The following is a 6267-nucleotide window of genomic DNA, read 5'->3' as shown; positions in this document are numbered from 1 at the left end:
ACCAAATCTTAAATTTTTAACCCTCTTTAATCACCGATTTAATAACCAAGCCAATTATAGAAACAGGGTCAATCCATGCAAATTAATTTTAAATCAAGTCATATAACATATTGAATTATCTTTGAATTAAATTTTCTAATTTTACAGGACATTCTGATTTTTTATCATTTTAAATTTTATGCAAATTAAAATGGAATAGAAATCACTTTAAATCAAATAAATTCAAATTATATTGATGATCCAATCAAATTTTGTTATTTCTATATGAAATAGATAATAAAAAAAAAAGCAAACATAGTGTTATCATTTTTTTTTTTAAACTTCCGATTTGCTGCTAATTTCGCAGCTTAGCTTCTAATCTTCCAATAGAATCCAACGTGTTCTTCACTTCCAAGCGGCAATATTAGTAAGGGGGTGTTTGATTCACTTGTTGGGTGTAGCTGACAGCTGATAGACACCAAAAAATATGAATTAGAGCGTTTAGTAAGTTAAAAAAAATAAAGCTGATAGTCAGTGGGTAGCTGCAGTTTGTATCAGCTGATTTTATTTTATTTTTTATTTTGACCATATTACCCTTTTTTATTTAACTTAAAATTAATATTATTAATACTTTTATATTTTTTATTTATAATTTTAACATTTTAATTAACACATTTCAACTTTATTAAAATATTTTTTATTAATAACATAAAATATAAATATTTATTTATATCTAAAAACTTAAAATTAATTATTAATTTTTTCTTTATCAACAATAATAATTACTTTATTATTTTATCTATATTTTTAAAATTATTTAATTATTTTTTAAAAAATTTTAATTATTTTCTTATTTCAATAATAAAATAAATAATATAAGATAATAGATTAATAATCTTATATTTATTTTAATAATATAATAAATGATAAAATATATTAATTTAATAATTGTATATTTAATTTAATAATAGAATAAATATATATAATAAATTTATAATTTTATATTTATTTTAATAATAAAATAAATTATATAATATATATTTTTCTTGGTCATTTCATATATCAACAACAACAGCTAAATATAGTTTTATCAAACACTTAACATAAATCAGTTATCATCAGCTACAAGCTATCAGCTCTCAGTTAACAGTAATAAGCGATATCCAACAGTTAAACCAAACAAATTCTTAATCAGTAATCTTACTAAAAGATAGCTATAAAATTTACAGTTCTTTTACTAAAAAATATCGATAAGAATCCAATCTAATAATTTGAATACTGAGATAATATTATTAAAATTAAGATTTTTGAATAAAATTAAAAAAAAAAAGAAGCATTTTACCATTGGACCTAATTTAATCACTGAGTTCTCTTATACTATGATCGGCAACTTTGATAGAGAGTAAAGAAAATAGAAGAGGAAAAATGGGGAAGAAAAAAAAAATTATATAAAAGTAATTTTTCTTCACTTGCGGGGATATTAGTGAGGAAAATAAAGAAGAAAAATAATTTTTTAATAATAAAATATTTATTTTGTTTTTTTTATTAAGATAAAAAATTAATTTTATGATTTTTTCACCGCTTTATCCGTAAAATGAAAATAAAATAAATAATAAATTTATTTGTATTTTTTAATTTTATTTTCTTTTATTTTTAATTCTCTCACTCTCAAATAAGAGGAGAGATAAAATATATTTATTTTTCTCTACAATTTTCCTTCCTCCTTTTTTTTTTTTTTTTCATCTAATCGTAGCCTTAAAAAGGCAGCTTCTTACAATTTGATTGGGAAAAAAAAATTAAATAAGTCTAGTGGTAAATAAATTATAAAATTAAATTTTGAGCTGAATAAGAAAATATTTTTTTAATTAACAAAATTAAAATATTATTTTTTAATATTTTAATAATAAAATATTACAAATAATAATTTTAATATTACATAATTTTTTATTTTATAATTTTTTTAACTAAAAATAATAAATAAAAAATATTTTATTTATAAAAAAAATAATGGTTTTGTCAGCCAAAGATTTGTTTCACTTTAGTTACTTAGAAAGTTCCTCACAGCTTAATTTTGTACCTGCCACCACGGAAAATGGCACCGCCCGTCCACCACCTTCGAGAAACTGGGAAATCATATCCACTGCCGACTGGTATGCCTGGTCGGCTAGACCTACTCATACATGTGAAAATGGGGTCACTCTTCCTAACGAACAATTTCACTATAATAATGTCATCTCCGTCTCTGCAAATTTAGTTTCATTTTGCTGGAAAATGGACTGGAAATTCAGTTCACGTCATACAGTAGAGTGCATGTTTATCAGCAATTTGATCTCTCGTGATGAAACCCAAGAAATTCAAAAGAAATGGACCGATACTATGAATTCTCTTAATCAGAAAATCCAAGCCATCATCAGAATTCCATCTATCAGATTAAGGTTATTTCGTATTGGGAAGCAGCTAGAATGGGAGAAGATGGTCATGGATGGTTCAATTCAAAACACTAGACGCCTCCACCTGGTGAGCCCAACGCATCTACGGCCTTGGCAGATTGTTGATGAAATGATTTCAGTGATTTATCGCTACTTTTACCGGAAATACGTGCCTTCACCGTATACCCAGATCGAGAATTGCATGAATGAGTTCTTCTCAATGATCCCAAAAGCGAACAAATGTTATTTAGAGGTAATTCGGCTGTCCTTTCTTCCAGAACTGTTGGTCTCACTTTATTTGTCCCCATATCAAGTGGACAAAGTCTTTGCTTTCGGAATGATTATGCATATTCTGAAGTTGAGTAGAATAGCATTGGCGAAAGATTGGCGTAACGAATGTGCATGTTTGGTGTTAGAGTTTTGTAAGTTGCTCAGAAGGGTGTCTCATGAGGATTCCCTGTATCTCTCTTGCCGGAGTGCTCTTGGGTTGTTGCTGAAAAACATGGATATTGCTAGTTGGTTGTTGTATGGGGAGGATACCAAGGGAGCCAGCTGTTTGATGAAGGAGATTTTCTTTGTTGGTGAGCTGGGAATAGATTGTGTGAAGATTTGGCTTCCAGTACAGAATCTCCTGGAGTTCGGGCCCTTTTTGTGATGTTTGTGACTTTAAGGCTTTTTTGCTCCCTTTGTTTTCTGTCATTAAGAGAGGTCCTAGTTCTGATCCCATTCTCAACAGGGATTATGTGGACGCCTTTGGGTTTCTTTATGCTACATTTAGTAAATTGCTGAGAAAGATGGATGAATGCCTTCTTAAGATGCAGAGCTGTTTTCCTTTAAACACAACATGGGAAGATGTTACAGTCTGGAATGGATGGTTTCAGCATCTCGCCATTTTGGAAGAATTGCACAAAATCAGTGAACTTTATGACGTCGCTGAAGAAGAATTGTGGATGTCTTTACGGCAGAGAGAGTTTTCACTATGTGTGCTGCTTGTTAAATATTTGAAGCCAACAGATGATATTAAGTGGCTTCTAGAGCATAAGAATGATTATGGCTTTGAATTTAGGAGGCAATTGGCCAGGCAGATGATTCCCAAGGCAAATGAAGATTTCCAAAGATCGCTCAAGATAGTAATTGACAAGTTCCTCAACACGGGAGCTCATGTTGAAGGCCATCAGGTGCTGCCTAATGATTTGTTTTCACAACTCAGGGTACAAGAAGAGAGTGCAGCAGGACTGAAGAGTTACAGCACACGTTATTTGACGGAGAAGTGGTTTCTCTCAATGTGCCAGGCTATATTCAATCCACAAAATGCCCTTTTTATTGCATGTCCAAATGATCCTGCACGACTCTATCCTAATCCTGGTAAGCTTTCCGCTGAATGTAATGCATGTTTCCTTCAACAGGATCTTATTGCTGTGCGTCGTGATCTTTTCCTGATAGAAACGATTTGTTATCCCCTATCTTGCATTAATAAAGCGTCAGTTTTCCCAGCTTATTTAGAATTTGCTGACACCATAAGATTTATATTTATAGCATTGGTCCCCTGAAATTGTGAGAGACAATCATGCTGTGACATAATTAGAAATAAAGTTTACAGACAAATTAAAAGCTTAATGTTGAATAGGAAAAAAGTGAAGTTTCATTCATAATATTGAAATAGAGTTCTGATAGAAATGAATGCTTTTTAAATTGAAGGTCTGGGTTATGTATGTGATTCTCTCCTCTGATATCTCTTTATTCCTTTATGTAGTTGACATACAATTATGTTTTTGGTTCAATAAGTATGATCAGAATTGCACATTTTTTATTCCTACAGAAAGGATTTAGTACTCATACACTTCTAATATATGCAGCAATTAAGCTGGAGAACTTGCACCTTGAGTATTTCCGGTTAGCTGGTAAGCTGATAGCATTAGCTTTGATTCATCAAGTGCGAGTAGGTGTTGTCTTTGATCTTGTTTTTTTCTTACAATTGGCTGGAAAGAGTATTTCATTAGAAGATATACGGGATACAGATCCATGCTTGTATAGTAACTGCAAGCAGATAATGGAGATGGTTTCCAAACCCATTGTTTCTGATGCTTTAGAACTGAGGTTTATTGGGGGTGCAGAGTACAAAAGGAGCGCAGAACTTTGCCCTGATGGAAAGAGCATAGTTGTGAATGGCAAAAATTGGAAAATATTTGCTGATCTTATCATTCAACATCACTTTGTTACATCTATCTCTAAACAGGTTTCTTATTTTGCTCAAGGTCTTGCTGATGTTTTTGGTAACAAATGCCTCCAGAAATTCTTTTTCCATTGTTTAGATCTTGAAGATCTTGATTGGATGATGCAAGGAATCGGAAGCAGTGTTTCTCCTCATGATTTGAAGGCAAATGCAGCAAGCTATAGATATTATGTAAGTGATTCTCTTCCAGTTTGCTTATGCTATGAGCTTGCAGAATTTTTCTCATATCAACTCTGTTTGAAATTATCTCTAAACTAAAGTCTACTTTTCCTTTATGCTTTCTTCTGTTATATTACAGCTTACAAGTAGTTTAAAGATTTTCTTCTAACAATTTTTGGACAATCAATCTGAATATTTGGCAGAGTGACAGAAGGAGACATGTTATTACAAATTGGGAAAAGGGTAGGCTTTTGGGACGCGGGTCATTTGGATCAGTGTATGAAGGATATGCAGCCGGGGGTTTCTTTTTTGCTGTGAAGGAAGTTCAATTGCTTGATCAAGGAAATCAAGAAAATCAAGCAAAGCAATGTATTTACCAAATAGAGCAGGAGATTGCTTTATTAAGCCAATTCAATCATCCAAACATTGTTCAATATTATGGAACAGACAAGGATGAAACAAAGCTTTATATTTTTCTAGAGCTTGTAAGTAATGGCTCTCTTACGGAAATTTACAGCAGGTATCATCTTAAGGATTCCCAAGTGGCTGCTTACACTAGACAGATACTACATGGCTTGAAGTACCTCCATGAGCACAACGTAATTCATAGGGACATCAAATGTGCAAATATATTGGTGAATGTTGGAGGAACTGTGAAACTTGCAGATTTTGGATTGGCAAAAGTGACCGAGTTTAATAATCTCATAAAATCCTGCAAGGGAACGCCATGTTGGATGGCCCCGGAGGTTGTCAACCTGAAAAGAACAGGAGGGTATGGGCTTCCAGCAGACATATGGAGTCTCGGATGCACTGTGTTGGAAATGTTAATTCGGAAACCTCCATACTCTCATTTGGAACCTGCACAGGTTTTGTACAAGATTGGAAGGGGTGAGCCACCTCCTGTTCCTGATTTTCTGTCAGGATTATCACAGGATTTTATCCTGCAATGCCTGCAAGTTAATCCAGACGATCGTCCCACTGCTGCTCAGCTCTTGGACCATCCATTTGTTAAGAGGTCATCTCATGCCTAATTAGGCTTTGCAAATATCTCGGTAATTGTGGCGGTTTTCCCCACTTCAGCCACTTATGCCATTATAAAATGGAAAAATTCTTGCCCATCACCAATACATCACAGACATAAGACATAGATATATAGTCGTATCAACATGTAAAATAGGTAGATTTTACATACTTGTGTCTTAAATCCATGATAGACTAATCAGAGAGCAAAACAATCCTTAAAAATATTACCATTTTTTTTTTCTGACATTGGATATTCTTAGAAGGAAAAGACAATGCTAGGAGCATTTGTAGCATTTATAAATTTACTTCCAAACAACCATTTTTTTACCCTGTTCAATGTTTGCTAATAACATATTCTTAGCAATTTAATTTCAATTTTCAATACAACTTACCTTAATATACATATTTTATTGACTATTAATAGGATTAAAAAAAATTACTGTA

General features: G+C 32.0%; 1 pseudogene; it reads left to right on the top strand.

Moving 5' to 3' along the window:
• Positions 1–2032: 2032 nt before the first annotated feature.
• Positions 2033–6148, top strand: LOC131169142 (E3 ubiquitin-protein ligase UPL5-like; annotated as a pseudogene).
• Positions 6149–6267: the final 119 nt, after the last annotated feature.

The sequence above is a fragment of the Hevea brasiliensis genome, unplaced genomic scaffold (assembly GCF_030052815.1).
Source record: "Hevea brasiliensis isolate MT/VB/25A 57/8 unplaced genomic scaffold, ASM3005281v1 Scaf88, whole genome shotgun sequence".
Lineage (NCBI taxonomy): Eukaryota > Viridiplantae > Streptophyta > Magnoliopsida > Malpighiales > Euphorbiaceae > Hevea > Hevea brasiliensis.
Note: the sequence above shows the minus strand (reverse complement) of the source record. Positions and strands in the feature narration are given on the sequence as shown.